Here is a 19834-nt window from a genome sequence, read left to right as displayed (position 1 = left end):
TGTGGTACAGTGGGTAAAGTTGCCGCCTGCAGTGCCGGCATCCCATATGGATGCTGGTTCATGTCCCAGCTGTGCCACTTCTGTGGGGAGCAACTAGGACTAGATTAAGTTACTGGAATTAAGACTAATTCTATGCATCTGCTCTCCCACAATATGGCGCTGGGGAGGAGTAAACTTCTACGCAGCTGCCTCTTGCCAATTTGACTGATGAGCTGCAGGAGCTGATCCTGCTCCTGATTGGAGGAGAGCAGCGTGCTCGGCATGTGGGTAGCAGAGTTGGGATTGGTGGAAGAGGACTATAAAGGAGGAGAGAGACAACACGCACCAGGAACATTTGAAGGAATACCTGAGCAGCCCCCGAGAGAGCCGGCCGGCGGTGTGCCGCTCCTCTGCGGAAGCGGGGAAAGTGGCAGGGGGTGCCGCCCCTCCACGGAGGTGGAGGGGTCGGCAGCTAATCTGGGACGGCGTCGTTCCTCCACGAGTGAGGCCGGCAGCTAACCCGGGAAGAGCCGAGCAGAAAGAACAGCGCAGGGTCCAGTGTCGTTCCTCCGCGAATGGGGGAGCGACAACTTCCAATTCAGCTCTCTGCTAATGGCCTTGGAAAAAAGCAGAAGATGGCCCAAGTGCTTGATCCTCTGGCACCCACATGAGAGACCCAGATGAAGCTGCCGGCTCCTGGCTTCAGCCTGGTCCGGTGTTGGATGCTGAGGCCATCTGTGGAGAGAACCAGCAAATGGAAGATATCTCTCTCTCTCTCTCTCTCTCTCTCTCTGTATGTGTGTGTGTGTGCGTCTCCCTCTCTAACTCTTACAAAATTAAAAAAAAAAATCTTAAAAAACAAAAAGGACAACTACAACAACATTAGAGTGAATTCTTGAGGCCAGCATTGTGGAGCAGGAGGTTAAAATGCAGCCTGCATTGCTGGCATCACATATGCTGTTGATGGAGTTCCAGGCTCCTGGCTTCGGCTGGGCCCAGCCTTGGCCACTGAAGCCATTTAGGGAGTGAATCAGTGGATGGAAGGTCTCTCTTTCTCTTTCTCTTTCTCTTTCTCTTTCTCTCTCTCTCTCTCTCTCTCTCTCTCTCTCCCTCCCTCCCTCCCTCCCTCCCTCATACTCCAATAAATAGATAAAATCTTAAAAAAAAAAAAAAAGCGAATTCTTGATGTCTCCTTCTAATCCTCTAGTGGTGTATGTCACTAGAGAAAGTAATTTAGAAAATACAGAACTTATTTAAAATGCCGCTGGCAATTTCAGCCTCAAAAGTAAAATTTCAGCTACAGCAGACTGCTCAATCTTTTTGAGCTCTGGAGTCATGGGAAAGAATTCATTATATTCTCGAGGGCTGTGCTCAGAAGCATCTGAAATTCTGAAACATTTAGCAGAATATGCAGGTATTCCTAAATAACTACCATTAGCCTTCTGCTTCAAGATTCTTGGGTTCTACACCACAATTTCTCAGATGAGAATGACTTTCTCCAGTGTTAATGAATATTTAATACTTTAAAGATCCTTCCTGGATGGATGCCCAGGCAGCCAGGAAGGAGAAACAGTGACAAGCGGTGTTTGAGAAAAGCTGGCTCATTTGTTGATAGAGAGTCCAAGACAACCACTTTACTCAGTTCTTTCTGTTTGTTTCTTTTTTTGCTTTGTAATCTGAGGAAATAGCACTGTAAATGCATGACCATTTCTCTAACTGCTCTCTTCCAGCATTTGGTCTTCTCCACAGAAAAGTGTAAAAGCCACGCTTTATCACAGAATCAAACTAACTTGACAAGCACAAGAAAAATGTGCTAATTAACTCCCTTAACACCAAATTTCTCCCAGATTCCCCACACAAGTCACCGTATCACAGAGGTCATTCCTGGCACTGTGCGTAAACCAGCTCCCCGTCCCTAACTTTGCTCTCAGTCCACGGCCATACCTCCCTGAACGCACACGATCTCAGCTAAGGCTGCTCTCCTTTTCTTCACAGCACCAGCGGGCATGTATTTCTTTGACTGTTTATCTACCCCTTCTATACCCCTCCATCCATGACCCCAAGAACTAGAATTTTAAAAGCTCCTTGAGGGGCCGGAACTGTGGCTTAGTATGCGAAGCCTCCGCCTGCGGTGCTGGTATCCCATATGGGCACCAGTTTGTGTCCCATATCCTCCTCTTCTAATCCAGCTCCCTGCCTATGGCCTGGGAAAGCAATGGAAGATGGTCCAAGTGCTTGGGCCCCTGCACCTGCGTGGGAGACTCGAAAGAAGCTCCTGGCTCCTGGCTTCAGATCAGCCTGGCTCCAGCCATTGTGGCCATTTGGGGAGTGAACCAGCAGATGGAAGACCTTTCTCACTGTCTTTCTCTCTCTTTGTATGTGGTTCTACCTCTCAAATAAACAAATAAATCTTTAAAAAAAAAAATGGTCCTTGAAGGCAAGGCCTTTGTCTATTTTGTTTCTTTTGTATCCCCCCAATACCCGAAACAGGGCCTGGAATGTAATAGGTGCTCAATAAAATATTTGTCAAATGACTGAACGGACAAGATCCACTATATTTTGGGCCCAGTACTGTGGCATAGCGGGTAAGGCCATTGCCTGCAGTGCCAGCATCCTATATATGGGCGCTGGTTCAAGTCCCAGATGCTCTACTTCCAATCTAGCTCTCTGCTATGGCCTGAGAAAGCAGTGGAAGATGGCCCAAGTCCTTGGGCCTCTGCACCCGCATGGGAGACCCAGAAGAAGCTCCTGGCTCCTGGCTTTGGATCAGTGCAGCTCCAGCAGTTGCAGCCAGTTGGAGAGTGAACCAGTGGATGGAAGACCTCTCTCTTCTACCTCTCCTTCTCTCTGTGTGTAACTCTGACTTTCAAATAAATAAATAAAAATCTTGAAAAAAAATGTATTCATGGGGCTGGCGCTGTGGCACAGTGGGTTAACGCCCTGGCCTGAAGTGCCAGCATCCCATATGGGTGCTGATTCAAGATCCGGCTGCTCCACTTCCAATCCAGCTCTCAGCTATGGCCTGGGAAAGCAGTAGAAGATGGCCCAAGTCCTTGGGCCCCTGCACCTGCATGGGAGACCAGGAGGAAGCACCTGGCTCCTGGCTTCGGATGGGTGCAGCACGCCAGTTGTAGCAGCCATTTGGGGGGTGAACCAATGGAAGGAAAACCTTTCTCTCTGTCTCTCTCTCTAACTCTGCCTGTCAAAAAAAATTAAATAAAATTGATTCACTATATCTTAAAGAACATGGTCATCAGGGATCAGAAAAGCAACGATATAACATAGAGAAAAAAGGAAAGAACTCAGCGGGCTGGTCGGGCACAACTGTCAGTGAAAGGAACCCACACAGCAATGCTACTTCTCATTCTCCTAATGCTGAGAAGATGAGGCTGAGGGGTGAAATTACAAAGTTCCTATGCCTTTCTACCATTTGTCTGTGCTCCAGTATCTCTGTGCCTCTATGGCTACTGGTGTCATGGTAACCCAGAGGCACACCTGCTTGGCTAGCTGCCCACAATTCTGTTATGTAACTATTTGGCAATGAGCCACTGTTGTCTGTAAGTCCAGACAAGTAACTGGGGGGCACGGTTAGGGGCAGATGTTGGCAGACTAATGTGGATGGACAGATGTGTGACTATTTGCTAGTGGGTGCAGACATGAGGAAGCAGGTGTGTGGATATATGTCTGTGTGTATGTGTGTGTGCACGTGTGTCCGACCACTACCACAGCTACAAAGGTGGGTAACTCCCATGGCCCAGCTGTCTTCGTGGGCTAGTGGCTGTTTGTTGTGCATTTCTCACTGCTACTCTGAGTAAGGGAGGTATAAACCTACAAACAACTCTGACTTGCTCTCTGACCTGTGGGAATCCGAATCTGCTTGTCTGGGAACTGTGTCCCAGGCAATCACCTAATGATTCACTTTATAATGCAGAGACCATTTTACTGGTCTCTTGAGTACTTGTATAATCTATTCAAAATATGACCCACAACCTTTACAGAAGTCCACAGAAACGAATGTCACTGTCATAAGCATCACAATCTCCAAGTATGTCATTATTAAGGTATTTCTCACTATCTCCTTCTTGCCTACCAAGCACCCAGCACAGTAAGCAAGTAAGCACTGCTTTATATGCTAAATACATCACAGTTTCCCAAGCTTTGGCAAACAGGCTCACAACAGCCTGTGATGGAATCCTTACAAGTCCATGACCAAGTGAAAAAAATAGGAACTACTGAAAGTTGGTTTTTCTGTTAAGATTACTTCCGTCTGTCATTTTTTAATACTGAAATGTCCTTTCATTATAAATGATTGCAAGGGTCAGCATTGTAGCATAGTGGGTTAAGACTCCACCGGTGATACCACCATCCCACTTCCAATCCAGTTCCCTGCTAATATGCCTGGGAAAGCAGTGGAAGATGGCCCAAGCACTTGGGCCTCTGCACCCACATAGGAGACCCGGAGGAAGCTCCTGGAACCTGGATTCTGTTTGGCCCAGCCCCAGCCCAGCCCTGGCTGTTGTGGCCATCTGGGGAGTGAACCAGTGGATGGGAAGATCTCTTTCTCTCTGTCTCTCCTCTTCTCTCTTTAACTCTGCCTTTCAAATAAATTTTTTAAAAAATCTTTTTAAAAAAGGATAGAGGGGCTAGCACTGTGGCACAGCAGGTTAACACCCTGGCCTGAAGCGCCGGAATCCCATATGGGCGCTGGTTCTAGTCCCGGCTGCTTCTCTTCCTATCCAGCTCTCTGTTATGGCCTGGGGAAGCAGTGGAAGATGGCCCAAGTCCTTGTGCCCCTGCACCCATGTGGAGACCCAGAAGAAGCTCCTGGCTTTGGACTGGCACAGCTCCGGCCATTGTGGCAAATTGGGGAGTGAACCATCGGATGGAAGACCGCTCTTTCTCTCTGCCTCTCCTTCTCTCTCTGTGTAACTCTGACTTTCAAATAAATAATAAACCTTTTAAAAAAAGGATAGAAATGATTGCTGATTTATGAAGATAGTGTATGCTGATTTTATGCTGATTTTACAATCTTGGCAAAATAAAAAGTTGGGTCAATCTATACAGGTCCTCAAAAAAATGAAGAGGAAGAAAGAAGAAAAGTCTAGGACTCACAGATGCATATTATCTCACTTTATTCTCACAGCAACCCTATAAATTAAGTGTAATTCCCATTTTACAGATGAGAACATTAAGGCCTAGAAGTAAAGTAGCTCACCTTGGGTCACACAGCTGGTAAGTGAAGAATCCACAACTCAATGCAGGCATCCAGCTCTGAAGCATGTATTCTGTCTATTGTTCTGTTGCCAGACACCAGTTAGAACTAACACCCACCATGTCAGAGGTGCACTGTGTACAGAAAGGAATTAAAACTCCTGAGATTTGGGTGCATTCTGTGGTATTTCACCGTTTGGGAAGCCTGTGTTTCTAATCTGGTAAATAAAGGCCTCGACTCTTAGGTGCCACTGGCTGGGCCATCACTGCCTTGTGACCGGGGGAACACAGGAGGGAGAGCCCTCTCCGTGAATCAAGGGGATTCAGGAAATATCTGTCCTGGAAATGTCACTTACAGAGACATATGACCTGGGACGTCTCCTTGAGCTGCAGTTCCTTCATCTGTAATTTGGGGAGAATAAGCCCTTTTCTTCAGGCTTACTGCAGGGATCAAACACTTGGCTGAGATCAGCACTCAGTAATCTCTATTTACAAAGTGGATACACTATTGAACTAATGCCGTATCTAACTGCTGCAGGAAAGCCAGGTGGCAAGTGTGATAAGTTATTATTAAGCCAGGGAGAGCGTCTCAGAGTTGGATGTCTAGATTCCAAGTGCAGGATGATCTTAAGAGCCAGGACAACTGCGGAGCTAGCAAAGGATTATAGCATAGCAACAGAAGAATCAATGGAGCAGAACATCTCTATGTGCCTACTGCTTAATCTTATCCCACTTCAAAGATACATTTGTGACCGCAGAGTGATGGAGTATTTTAAGACTTAGACTCTGTAGACACCTCAGGCAAATGCCCTCATTTCACAATAATTAAGTGGCTTACCAAAGGTCTCATAGCTAATCAGATAACAATGAGATTAGAATGCCCATCTCTAGTAGCCACCAAGACTAAAGCTAATCTCACTCCACCACAATATCAGTCCCCTTAGTTACTTCAAGTCTATGGTGGTTTACTATCGAACAATACGGTTTTTGCCAAAAGTGAAATTCATCATAAAGTAGACATGCTAGAAAACCTCCATAGGCGACATCACTGTGGACAGCGGCGTTTCATAACCTCAGCTCTGGGAGGCTGGGCAGCTCTCTGCAGGACAAGGGAAGCTGTCCTGTGCACTGTGGGATGCTTACAGGCATCCTTGGCCTCTGTTCAATAGATGCCAGGAACACACCAAGGCTGTAACTCCCAAAAATGTCTCCAAATTCTGCCAAATGTCCCCTAGGAGGAAGAAATCCCCCTTAACTGAGAACCACTGGCATGAACACTTGAGTTATATATACAACTGAGCGAGGACAGACATAGTTATAAGACACAGGGTAACAGTAGTCAGCAGAAAACGTTTCCAGCTACCCTGGAGCTGCTGAGGGCTGACCGCACTGGACATCTTGGTGGCAGAATGGCAGCCCCCTGGGAAGCAAGCTGGACAGTGGCACTGGGGGCCCATCCATAGGAGACAGCCAGCTTGGCTACCTGGATGCTGCCAGTCAAACACCTGACCACAGGGATGTGACATAGAGGCAAACAGGATTTTGACTGTGAGCTTAGAGCAAGTAAATTTAATTGCAAGGATCAACTTAGAGACAGCCATGTCTACCCTTATTCTCAAGATTCGCTCTAAACAGCAGTTAGTATTCATTTCATGGAATTAAAACGTGTTTCCTATTTCAGCCTAACATGTACATTCAGATAATTTCTTCTATTTAGTCTTAATGTTTAGTTCTTTAGGGATCTTTAAAAGCTGTCATTTTAAAATCACTATGGATATAGTTTTAGAAAGCAAAGTCCACCCTCAACAAGTCTCATCTCCTCTTATGAGAAATTACTCTTTTTCTATTCCATCTCTGGAAGTACATTCTAATGATGGATGTGTCACAGCTCTGTATCTGCTACCATGGCAATGCAGAAAAAATGCTGCCCTCTTACATTCCTTCATAGTCTGTTAATCTGGTGTTCTACAAATATTTCACCATGAATTAACTCCTAACAAACAATATTAACCTGTCTTCCAAAACACTTCTACTAACTATAAATATGTTTCCTGTACATTACAGGGAGACATTTGGTTACTTGGTCATCAGGTTTTATGATAAATATTTTCAGCTGCAATCTATGAAATCCCTGATACAGTCATGCATCACATAATGACGTCTGGTCAATGAGGATGATAGAATGCATACACCACGGTGGTACCACAGGATTACCCTGGAGCTGAAAAACGCTATTGCCTAGTGATGTCTAGCCACCATAAGGTTGTAACATAATGCATTATTCATGTGTTTGTGGTGATACTGGTGTAAACAAAACTGCTCTGCCAGTTATATACAAGTATAGGCTACATAATTTTATATAGTACATGATATCTGATAATGATAATGTATGACTACACTATTGGTCTATGTATTTACTATACTTTTAAACTTCATGTTAGTGTATTTCTTCTACTTATAAGAATTTGACTATAGTGGTTGGTGTTGTGGCACAGGGGTTAAGCTGCTGCCTGCGACACCAACATCCCATATGGGTGCTTGGTTCAAATCCAGGTTTCTCCACTTCTGATCTAGCTGTCTGCTAATGTGCCTGGGAAAACAGCAGAGGATGCCCAAGTACTTGGGCCCCTGCAACCACATGGAAGACCCAGAAGAAGCTCCTGGCTTCAGCCTAGACCACCCCTGGCTATTGCAACCATTTGGGGAGTGAACCAGTAAATAGAAGATCCCTCTGTGTGTGTGTGTGTGTGTGTGTGTGTGTATTTATCCTAATCTCTCTCTGTAACTCTTTCAAATAAGTAAATACGCAAATAATTTTTTAAAAAATAAAGTATACTCATTCTACTTATAAAAATGACTATAGAAGTCGGTGTTATAGCGCAGCAGATTAAGCTGCCAGCATCCCATATGAATGTCAGTTCGAGTCCCAGCTGCTCCACTTCTGGCCCAGCTCCCTGCTAACGAACCTGGAAAGCACTAGAAGATGGTCCAGGTACTTGGGGGCCTCTGTCACCCACATGGGAGACCTGGATAGATTTCCTGGCTCCTGGCTTTGGCCTGGCCCAGCCCTGGCTGTTGTTGCCATTTGGAAAGTGAACCATTTGGGGAACAGATGTGCGATCTGTCTGTCCTTCTCTGTAGCTCTGCCTTTCAAATAAATAAATCTTAAAAAAAAAAAAAAATTTACTGGCCAGAGCCGTGGCTCACTTGGCTAATCCTCTGCCTGCAGCACTGGCACCCTAGGTTCTAGCCCCAGTTGGGGCACGGGGTACTAGTCCTGGTTGCTCCTCTTCCAGTCCAGCTCTCTATTGTGGCCCGGGAAGGCAGTGGAGGATGACTCAAGTGCTTGGGCCCTGCACCCGCTTGGGAGACCAGGAGGAAGTACCTGGCTCCTGGCTTTGGATTGGCGGGGCACTGGCCGTAGCGGCCATTAGGGGAATGAACCAACGGAAGGAAGACCTTTCTCTCTGTCTCTCTCTCACTGTCTATAACTCTCTTTGTCTCTCTCTCTCTCACTGTCTAACTCTGCCTGGCAAAAAAAAAGAAAAAAAAAAGTACTGTAATACAGTATGCCATGTTATATCACCAGAAGACTCATCCATCTCAAATTGACCGCATTTCTTGATTGCATCATTTTCTCTTATGCTTGATTTATTCTTGTGCTGTCTCATTCATCATGGCCCTAGGAGCAATATGCTGTGTGTGTGTGTGTGTGTGTGTGTGTTATATAGCTTATATGTGTAGTAGGCTATATTACCCAGGTTTGTGCGAGCACACTCTGTGATAACTACACAATGATTAAATCACATGATGATGAATTTCTCAGAATGTATCCCTGTCATTAAGCAATTCATGACTGTATTTAAAATACAGCAATGTAGTCCTCACATCTGGCTCCACTAATGAGAGCATTTATGCACCAAACTCATCGTGTAAGATACATGTAAGGAGATCTGCAAGACTATTTATGAGAGCATTATGTTTAGGGACAACCTAAACATCCATGAAAAGGCATCATGTTAAATAAATTATGGTCAAACCAAACAATGAAATACCACTAACTACTACATGTACTAAAATGGCAAGACACCTTGATACAGTATTAAGTGAAAAAAACAAGATACAAAATGGTCCTACAGTAAATTTGTCTATGCTTTTAAGAAGATATAAAATATATATACATATATATAATGCTGTTTGCTGAGTATAAAATACACATATGCCTATGTATGCATGCGCACATGCATCAGCAGGAATGGATATGCTTACAATTGCATGGCCAATGTCTGCAAGGATACACAGAAGTTATTTACAACGATTACCTCTAGGGAAAAACATTAAGGAGACAGAGAACACTTCACATTTCATTTCACACTCTACTACACTATATATTTTTTGTAGTTTGAAAGAAAAAAATGACTAATGATTTATTATTAAAAATAGGTGAGCTTTATCACAAGTATCCTAACTGGCATAGTGGCAACCTCCCTCAAAAGACTAGCAGCAGCAAGTTTATAATAAAGAAAAATTTTAGATCTATTCTCCAAGGCTCACTGCCAAAGTCACTACTGGCTTCTAGGGAGCAGGGACCCTGAGGCCTGACAAAGGAAGTCTCAGGAGTACCTCCTTTCCAACCAAGTTAAAGTCATTCTAGGGTTCTTGACTTGCAAATCAGAAGCATTCCACTCTGTAACTTGTGAAACTGCTTTGAAGAAGGGCCAGTGTGGTGGCCAGTGGGTTAAGCCTCCATCTGTAGCACCAGCATCCCACATGGGCTCTGGTTTATGTCCTGGCTGCTCCACTTCCTATCCAGCTTTGTGCTAATGTGATGAGAAAGCAGCACAAGATGACCTCAATGCTTAGGCCCCTGTCACCCAGACAGAGTTCCTGGCTCCTGGATTTGGCCTGATCTAGCCCAGCCATTGAGACCATCTAGGGAGTGAACCAGGGATGAAAGATCTCTCTCTCTCTCTCTCTCACTTTCACTCTCTCTGTAACTCTGCCTTTCACATAAATAACTAAATCTTTTAAAACACAAACTGCTTTGAAGAACTGAGATGGCTATTTAGATCAGAAATATTTTCAGAAGAAGTTAGGAGTATACATGAGAGTACTTCAAAACGTTTATGAAAATGGGAATTAAAAGATAAATGTATTGTGGTTCAAAAAAACTTTTAAATTTATGCATAGTTTTTTTCATAATATGCATTTCCATACTTTTTTGTTGTTGTTGTTATTTGACAGGTAGAGTTATAGACAGCGAGAGAGAGACAGAGAGAAAGGTCTTCCTTCTGTTGGTTCACTCCCCTAATGGCCGCCACGGCCAGTGCTGCGCCGATCCGAAGCCAGGAGCCAGGTGCTTCCTCCTGGTCTCCCATGTGGGTGCAGGGCCCAAGCACTTGAGTCATCCTCCACTGCCTTCCCGGGCCACAGCAGAGAGCTGGACTGGAAGAGGAGCAACCAGGACTAGTACTCGGAGCCCCAACTAAGACTAGAACCCAGGGTGCCAGCGCCGCAGGCAGAGGATTAGCCAAGTGAGCCATGGCGCCAGCCTTGAAGAGCTTTCATATGCATGGATTTCAAATTTTTTGCACCAAAATCAATTTATCGTTTAATTCCATTTTCCATGGGTTTCTTGAAGTATGCTTGTACTACATTTCCAGATTTCATATTTTTAAGACAAAGCGCCACGTTTGAATCAGAATTCCAGCATAACCAAACATGGCCAAGAACTGCCCTCGGCCCAGCACAGGAGAAACACACAGTGCAAAGCCTGATGGTGAATATGTGTAGTCCTACAGGGCTGCAGCCAAAGGCAGTGGGTCCAGCCATGGCACACAGCTACTAACCAACCCAGTTCTAAGCATAAAATGAGAACTGAAGGCAGAAAATTATCAGGCATAGGTTATACAACCAGTCACTCACTCTTAGGTGCTAAAGTCAATCTTCCAATGGAAAGACACACTTCTGGGCACCGTGGTGGAGGGGTGGTGACAGGGGGCTGGCAGCTATCACTGCCATACTCTGCATCTTCCCCACCCCCAGGTTATGCACTTCACATTCCCTAGGTGCACAAAAACAACAACACAGGGTACAAATGGGAAATGTTGGCATCTTCACTGATTCATATCTCATGAGCAGGCAAAAGTCAACCATCCACCATTCTGCAATGACAACAAATGCTGAATCTGTCCCTGAATCTGTGACAGTACCCTCAACAGCTCCCGGGACAACAATGTAGAGCTCTGTTCCATCTCTACCAAAATTTCTACAATGTATGCCCCTGTTCCACCTCTGCCAAAATTTCTATTGCATAGTTTCTTTTAGGCTAAACTTAATTCCCTCATAACCTGGGAGCTGCATGCCTAGGGATGGACATTTGGCATAGCAGTCAAGCTCCAGTCAGGATGCCCACACCCCATATTGCAATGCCTGCATTTGGATCCCAGCTCTGGCTTCCAATGCCAGCTTTCTTCTTATTCTTTTTTTAAAAAAAAAAAAAAAAAGATTTATTTATTTATTTATTTGAAAGTCAGGTTGAGGGAGAAAGAGAGAAAAAGATCTTCTATCTGCTGACTCACTCCCCAGAAGATAGCCACAACAGTCAGGGCTGGGCTAGGCCAAAGCCAAGAGCCTCTTCTAGGTCTTCCACGTGGGTAGCAGGAGCCCAAGCACTTGGACCATCCTCCACTGCTTTTCCCAGGCCATTAGATCAGAAGAGGAACATCCAGGACAGGAACCAGCACCCACATGGGATGCCAGCACTGCAGGCTTAACTATGCCACAATACCAGACCCTCCACTTTCTTCTAATGTGCACCCTAGGGCGGGGGGGAGTGGGCAGCAGTGATGGTTCAAGTATTTGAGTCCCTGTCACTCAAGTGAGAGACCTGGACTGAGTTCCTGGCTCCTGGCTTTGGACTGACCCAGCCCCACCCAGCCTTTAGAGGCAATGGGGAGTAAACCAGCCGATGGGACATTTCCCTCTCTCAATCTCTCTTTAAAATAAGTAAATATATATTTTCTAATAAACTGCATATCTGGTAAGCACAGAAAGAGACACAAGGCATTTATTGCAGATAAACTGCGTTCTCACGGTAGCACCAATGCTGCTTGACTTATAACGCGGCTACATGCAATAAACTCATCATATGTGGAAAATACTGTAGATCAAAAGGGTACTTAATACACCTGACCTCCTCAGTGTCGTGGCTCAGCACCACGTACACAGCAGAATGTGGGTTATTTACCCTCAACTCCGCGGAGGACTGGGAGCTGTGACTGTCGCTGCCACCCAGCACCAGAGGACAAGATTGTCCCGCACATCACTAGTCCAAGACAAAGTCAAAAGTGAACACTCCGAGTATAGTTTCTAATGAATTCCTATCACTGTCACAGCATTGTAAAGTCAAAACCCCACAAATCACAAAGCATCGTTACACTGGGGCTGCTCTGTGGGAAAAGGGTCAGTGCTTCCCAACCACCACCAAGCACAGGATAACTGACACATAAGCACATGTTCTAATTTTCAACAGGGAGGAGGGAGGCACAATCTGTAAACCTACATGATATGGGCCACTGAGCATGACTCTTACATGAGAGCTTAAATGTGTAGGGATGGAGACTGTCATTGCTGTCACTCTGCTTCCACCTCCATCGGAGAGATGTTATTATCCCCATAAAACAGATGAAAAAACTGAGGCTCAAAGAAGTTCTTCAATTTACCCAAGGATACCAAGTAAAAAGTGAGAAAGCCCTTCTGAGACGGACAGAAACAGGACTTACGAAGTCAAGCCTCTCCCAACCTACTACAGCTCCCAACCAATGAGGAGCAAGGACAGATGCCCTACTGCCTACTACTACAGCTCCCAACCAATGAGGAGCAAGGACAGATACCCTACTGCCTACTGCCCTGTTACAGTTTCCCAACCTGCAGATCTGCCCAGAACAGCCCAATGTAACGGATTTGTGACCTCATTGACATGTGAGCCACACTGTGTGTGCAAAATAAAACAGCGCCTGTGCAAAACACCGAACTAAGTGCAAAACAAAGCATCAAGGGCAAAGGGGAACCACCAGGCCTCCCCAACCACATAAAAACACCTGTTCAGCTCTGTCAGCCAGCCAGTCAGCAGAACCTCTTCCCACCACGCTGCCTCCCTTGCACTTGAGCGTAAGTCCCTAAAAATCCTTGTCTGGGCTGCACGTTGGCCTCTTGTTAATTTCTATTTGCAAATGAGCCAAAGAACTTGGGTCAATGCCACTTCAAAGGCCATGCTTTGGCCCCATTCATCAGAGACATGGAAGTCACCAGGCTTAGCCACCCACCCTGCCAGGTTAAGCTCTCCTCCTGATTACAAACTTAGCAGACACTCTAGAACTCACACTTTTTTTTTTTTTTTTTTTTTTGACAGGCAGAATGGACAGTGAGAGAGAGAGAGAGACAAAGGTCTTCCTTTTGCCGTTGGTTCACCCTCCAATGGCCGCTGCAGCCAGCACACTGTGCTGATCCGAAGCCAGGTGCCAGGTGCTTCTCCTGGTCTCCCATGCAGGTGCAGGGCCCAAGGACTTGGGCCATCCTCCACTGCACTCCCGGGCCACAGCAGAGAGCTGGACTGGAAGAGGAGCACCGGGACAGAATCTGGTGCCCCAACCAGGACTAGAACCTGGTGTGCCGGCGCCACAGGCAGAGGATTAGCCTAGTGAGCCGCGGCACTGGCCTAGAACTCACACTTCTGTTACCTGTCCACAATATTTTATCCTTTTAAAGAAACTGACAAATGTAGAGAGCCCTAATTTCTTAATTTAGACAAATCAAAAGGAGGACTGAGGCCCTGTTAAGTTAAAGGGAGAAGCACAATTGTGTTACTGCAGTTTCATGACTGTTAGACCAATACCCAGACAGGAAGGCGGAGCTTTCAGGGGCCAAGCCTTCCTCTGGGGGAACACAGGTGCTTGTGGTTAGTGTGGGGTCACTGCTTTGCCCTCAGCTGATTGCTGCTGGACTCCAAGATTCCCAGGCTGGGCAAAGGCATAATGTGGCCATTGGCATACACTCTCTCTGTTCAGTAAACAAACTGCGCTGCAGTCTTTGCAAATGTAGAATCTCTCTGGTGGTTTTTCTTTCCTTCCTGCCTTCAAACGATTCAAGTTCGCAAACTCAACAGGAAACAGCTTGTGCAAAGTTGAACAAGGTCCTGCTTCTTAATCCAAATTCCTGTTTGAATGCATAGGCACAAGTTTGCAGGCCAGACTCAAAAAGGAAAGGGACAGTGGCACACATGCTGAGGTGACAAAAATGGCTGACAGCCAACTTTGCCAAGTTGTGCAATTTCTGCAATGGAATTCCTTGGATATGTTTTATGTTATGCTATAACTGACATGTTCCTGAACAGTCACAGGTCAGCTCTAAGACAATGAAAGATACAGGATGTAACAGACCCTGGATAAACAAAACTGGCCTATAGTGATTATAAGTCACATAAAAAAAAAAAAAACAAAAACAAAAACAAAAAAAACAGGAGACGGAACGTAAGCCAGAGAATTGTGTCTTGCATTATATACTAATGCTTTACATTCATTCTATTGATTTAGCTGTAGGAGTAAGAAACGTCTTCTTGACTGAAGAGGCAGGAGATAGACCACTAACCCCAAATAGCAAGCCTACCACCACCTGCTCTTTTTTTTAAGTCCATGTGTTCTTTTTTCTAAGATTTATTTATTTACTTATTTGAAAAGCAGAATTATGGGGCCGGCGCTGTGGTGTAGTGGGTAAAGCCGCTGCGGCCAGTTCAAGTCCTGGCTGTTCCATTTCCGATCCAGCTCTCTGCTGTGGCCTGGGAAAGCAGTGGAAAATGGCCCAAGTCCTTGGGCCCCTGTACCTGTGTGGGAGACCCAGAAGAAGCTCTTGGCTACTGGCTTCGGATTGGTGCAGCTCCAGGTGTTTTGGCCAACTGGGGAGAGAACCAGCAGAAGGAAGACCTCTCTCTCTCTCTCTCTGCCTCTCCTTCTCTCCCTGTATGTCGCTCCCCCTCTTCGTGGAGGAGCAACACAGGACCCTGCGCTGTTCTTTCGTCTGCTCGGCCCTCCCCGGGTTTGCTGCTGGTTCTTCCCGGGTTGGCTACTATCCCTTCCACCTCCGTGGAAGGGCAGTTCCCCCTGGCCGCATTCCCCACTTCCGCAGGGGAGCGGCACACCGCCGGCCGGCTTTCTCGGGGGCTGCACGGGTTCCCTTAGATGTTCCCCATAGATGTTCCTGGTGCATGCCGTCTCTCTCCTCCTTTATAGTCCTCCTCCGCCAATCCCAACTCGGCTGCCCACACGCCGAGTACGCTGCTCTCCTCCAATCAGGAGCAAGTCCTACAGTTTATTAGTTGAACTGGAGGCAGCTGTGCGGAAGCTGTTTACTTCTCTCCCAGCGCCATATTGTGGGAGAGCAGATGCATAGAATAAGTCTTAATTCGAGTAACCTAGTCTAGTCCGGATTGCTCCCCACACCTGTAAAACTCTTTCAAATAAATGAATAAATCTTTTTTTAAAAAAGGGCAGAATTACACAGAGAAAAAGAGAGAGAGCCCTTCCATCTGTTGGTTCACTCCCCCAAATAGCTACAATGGCAGGGGTGGAAGTGCAGGGTGGAGAGCAGGTCAAAACCAGGAGCCAGGAACAACATCAGGGACTCCCACGTGGGTGGGGAGACCCAAGTACTCAGGCCATCTTCCTGTGTTTTCTCAGGCACATTAGCAGGGAGCTGGCACTCATACAGCATGTCAGTGCAGGCAGTAGCTTAACCTGCTGCGCCACAACACTGGCCCAGTGGCCATGTATTTTAAAAGTATATTCTTAGGGCCAGCATTGTGGTGCAACAAGTTAATACTCCACTTGTGATGTCAGATCCCACATGGAGCACTGGTTAAAATCCCAGCTACTCTGCTTCAGATCCAACTCCCTGTTAATGTGCCTGGGAAAGCAGTGGAAGATGGCCCAAGTGCTTGGGCCCCTGCCATCTACACTGGAGACCCTGATGGAGTTTCTGGTTCCTGTCTTTGCCCTGGGCCAGCCTTAGCCTCCAACAGTTGTGGCCATTGGGGAGTAAACCAGCAAACGGAAGATTTCTCTCTCTCTTTCCCTCTCCCTCTCCTTCTCTGTGTCACTCTTGCAAATAAAGAAATCCTTACACACACACGTACACACACACACAACGTAGTCTCTGTTCAGCTGCATAACCACTTCAGAACTTCTGATTTCAAAGGCTCAAAGCAGGTTTATCTCCTTCATGTCTGTTACAGAAACAGAGCCAACAGAACAGAGATGCAGAAAGAGACTGATTATGAAGATCATCTCTCACACTTACAGAGGCTAAGTCCCAATGATGTGCTGTCTGCAAGCTATAGCCCAGGAAAGGTGGTGATGTAGGTCGTGTCCAAACTGGAAGAGTCCCAGGCCAAGTCCAAAGAACCAAGAGCACCAGTATCCCAGTGCAGGAAAAGACGCATGGACAAGCTCACCCTTCCTCCATAGCTTTATTCTATTCAGACCCTCGATGGATTGGAATGAGGCCACCCACACTGGTGAGAGTAGATTTCTACAAACACCTTTGCAGACGCACATAGAAGCCAGGTTTTACCAGCTATCTGGGCTTCCTTTGGTCCAGTCAAGTTGACACATAAAATTTACCAATAGGCTAATCCTCCACCTTGCGGCGCCGGCACACCGGGTTCTAGTCCCGGTTGGGGCGCCGGATTCTGTCCCAGTTGCCCCTCTTCCAGGCCAGCTCTCTGCTATGGCCAGGGAGTGCAGTGGAGGATGGCCCAGGTGCTTGGGCCCTGCACCCCATGGGAGACCAGGAAAAGCACCTGGATCCTGGCTCCTGCCATCGGATCAGCGCGGTGCGCCGGCTGCAGCGGCGGCCATTGGAGGGTGAACCAACGGCAAAGGAAGACCTTTCTCTCTCTGTCTCTCTCTCTCACTGTCCACTCTGCCTGTCAAAAATTAAAAAAAAAAAAAAAAAAAAAAAAAAAAAGTTGACACATAAAATTTACCGTCACATCATTCCTCAAGGTTCTACTTTATGGAGATACTACATGAAGTCAACATGATTTGAAGTCAACATGATTTGAATATTTAGAGGCTCACTGGGTTTTCCAACCTCTGCTGCTGCTAATACTTGCTGCTTAAAAATGTGTTGCATATGTTTGCTTTCATAGTGACTCTTTATTTATGTGTTTATTTCTTTATTTATACCTCTACTTTTCCATTCAAAGATGGAAGGTAGCTTTAAGGACACGCAAAAGTTACCAAGATGACAAAATATAGAACCAAGTAAAACAAGGAAGAAAGAAACCCCAAATCTCTGGAATGTGGAGGGGAAAAGGTATAATTATCATTTCCCAAAGAAAGAAATCAGGACACAGAGCTGCTACATGACTTTCTGAAGGTATGAGATGTCAAAAGCTACCAGTCTTCACACCTCAGGAGGCAGTGGTGATGCCTCAAGTAGTTGGATCCCTGTCACCCACCTGGGAGTCCTGGATAGTTCCCAGCTCCTGGCTTTGGCCTGCCTAGCCCTGGTTGTTATAGGCATTTGGAGAGTGAGCCAGCAGATGGAGGACTTTCTCTCAGTCTCTGTCTCTCTTTGTGTGTGTGTATGTATCTTTGTGTGTCTACAATGCCACCTTGTCAGCCCCTATTCTGAGAACTTTTTAAGCACTTTCCAAGCAACCTTGTGTTTTGTGATATAGTACCTAGTGTCATTCAAATTTTAGAAATGAGAACTGAGGTCACAAAAGATAAAGTCCCTTGGCCCCAAGTCACAGGGCCAGTAGATAGCAGATCTGATCCCACATGGTTTGATTGCTGACACAACCCCTAAGGAGAATGACTCCAGAGATGCAGTGCAGACAGAGGTCACCGGCAGGAAAGCTGGGCCTGGAGGAACACGGATGTCCTTCCACGGAGCTGGGAGGATGAGAAGAACATGTATGGTCGTGGATCAAGGAGAACACAAGGAAAACTACAAACTCAGCTTTAAGACAAAGGAGGGAAGGCTCTAAATCCTCCAGATGGACATGCCTTTCATTGGGATCCTGGCCACCTGTTGGGCAGGAGAAATTCCTTCAAGTGCTCTCACAAGGGGTTAGGACTCTGATTTGTATCCCAAACCAATCTTACCTACAGGAGAGCATAACAAGATAATCATAGTGATTTTTAAAACAGCAATTGTTTTTCTCCTATGGTAAGTTTACAGCCATCAGTAAGGATTTGCCAAGCACATCCTATGGACCAGACACTGTACTAGGCACAATGATTTTTAACTCAGAACTTCGTAAGGAAGACACAGGATTTCCATGATACATTAACTATTCAGTAAATGTTAAGAACTCCCTGAATGTTAAATAGAGCACGCCTTGTAATTCTCACATCTCTAGGATGCAGGTCGGTCTCAATCTCCTTACACGTTCCTCTTAAGAGTCCTCTCTTACTCCCTAGGTCTTCAGAACCCACTCCTGCCTTCTGCAGCAGTCCTGCCTGAGACAACTTTGGCCTGTGGCTTCTTTCTTTCTCTCCTTCCTTTTTAGATTTAGATTCATTCATTCATTCATTCATTCAAAAGGCAAAGTTACACAGGGAGTGGGAGAGACAAAGAGAGAGAGAGAGAGAGAGAGAGCGCTTCCATCCACTGATTGGGCTGGGCCAGGCTGAAGCCAGAGGCAGGAGCTTCATCTGGGTCTCTCACATGGGTGGCAGGGGCCCAAGGATTTCCACTGCTTTCCAGAGCGATAGGAGAGAGCTGGAACAGAAGTGCAGCAGCTAGGATTTGAACCCATACGGGTGCCCATATGGAATGCCAGAGTTGGCTTTACCCACCACACCACAGCGCTGGCCCTTGGCTTCTTCCTTTCATCAACTCCCATCTACCCTGACCTCTGAGGGAGTCTCAGATATCTTCGATTCTCCCCTCTCCAGGCCACTGACAGGATGGTAGTCCCAGCTCCTTTGTGGAAATGAACCCTGGCAAATCTTTCTGGGCAAGCAGTTGCGATTAGGAGCACTGATTGATGCTTGCCACTTCCAGGGCAGACTTTGACCTGCCAACACAAGGCCCTCCAGTTCCCTTTTTCCTTCTACATGGCAGTGGTAACATTTGGGATGGTGGCCCAGCATGACCTTGTAGCACAAGTAAGAAACAAATTAGCTTTAAACCACTTAGAATTGGAGGCTGGTTTATTACCAAAAGCTGAAGTTAGCCTTTCCTGACTGACATAGCCTTTCAATGATATTCAAAATTTCTGGTCCACAGTGATCACTCTTTGTTCTTTTCCAGAATATAGATAACAGATAAGAACAGAAATGTAGAAATAGACATACATATATAGCTATAGAAAGAGCCATATGTAGGTATCTATAGATATAGACAGAGATACCAGTTTTTTTCTTGATAAATATTTTAGAGTTTGAGGTGGGAAGAAGAGGATGGAATACGTGCCCTACTAGATACCTCAATCTAATCACTGTATATAAACTATTTTAATCAGAAGTAAAGATAGGGACCAGCTGCTGCCTGAGATGCTGACACCCCATACGGGCACTGGTTCAAGTCCCAGCTGCTCTACTTTTCTTTCTTTTTCTTTTCTTTTCTTCCTTTT

General features: G+C 46.0%; 1 protein-coding gene across 3 annotated transcripts in view; it reads right to left on the bottom strand.

Annotated features, from left to right (window-relative positions):
* SHLD1 (shieldin complex subunit 1) overlaps positions 1–19834 on the bottom strand; it is a 116227-nt gene that overhangs the window by 62026 nt on the left and 34367 nt on the right. Inside the window, exon 3 of one of the 3 annotated variants that reach the window (XR_011379985.1) lies at positions 11116–11254. The exons of the other annotated variants lie outside the window; for them this stretch is intronic. The gene's annotated coding sequence lies outside the window, so the exon portion shown is untranslated. The remainder of the gene's footprint in view (positions 1–11115; positions 11255–19834) is intronic. 3 annotated transcript variants of the gene reach the window in all.

The sequence above is a fragment of the Oryctolagus cuniculus genome, chromosome 11 (genome assembly GCF_964237555.1).
Source record: "Oryctolagus cuniculus chromosome 11, mOryCun1.1, whole genome shotgun sequence".
Classification (NCBI taxonomy): domain Eukaryota; kingdom Metazoa; phylum Chordata; class Mammalia; order Lagomorpha; family Leporidae; genus Oryctolagus; species Oryctolagus cuniculus.
The sequence above is the reverse complement of the archived record's forward strand: the minus strand, read 5'-3'. Positions and strand labels throughout refer to the sequence as shown.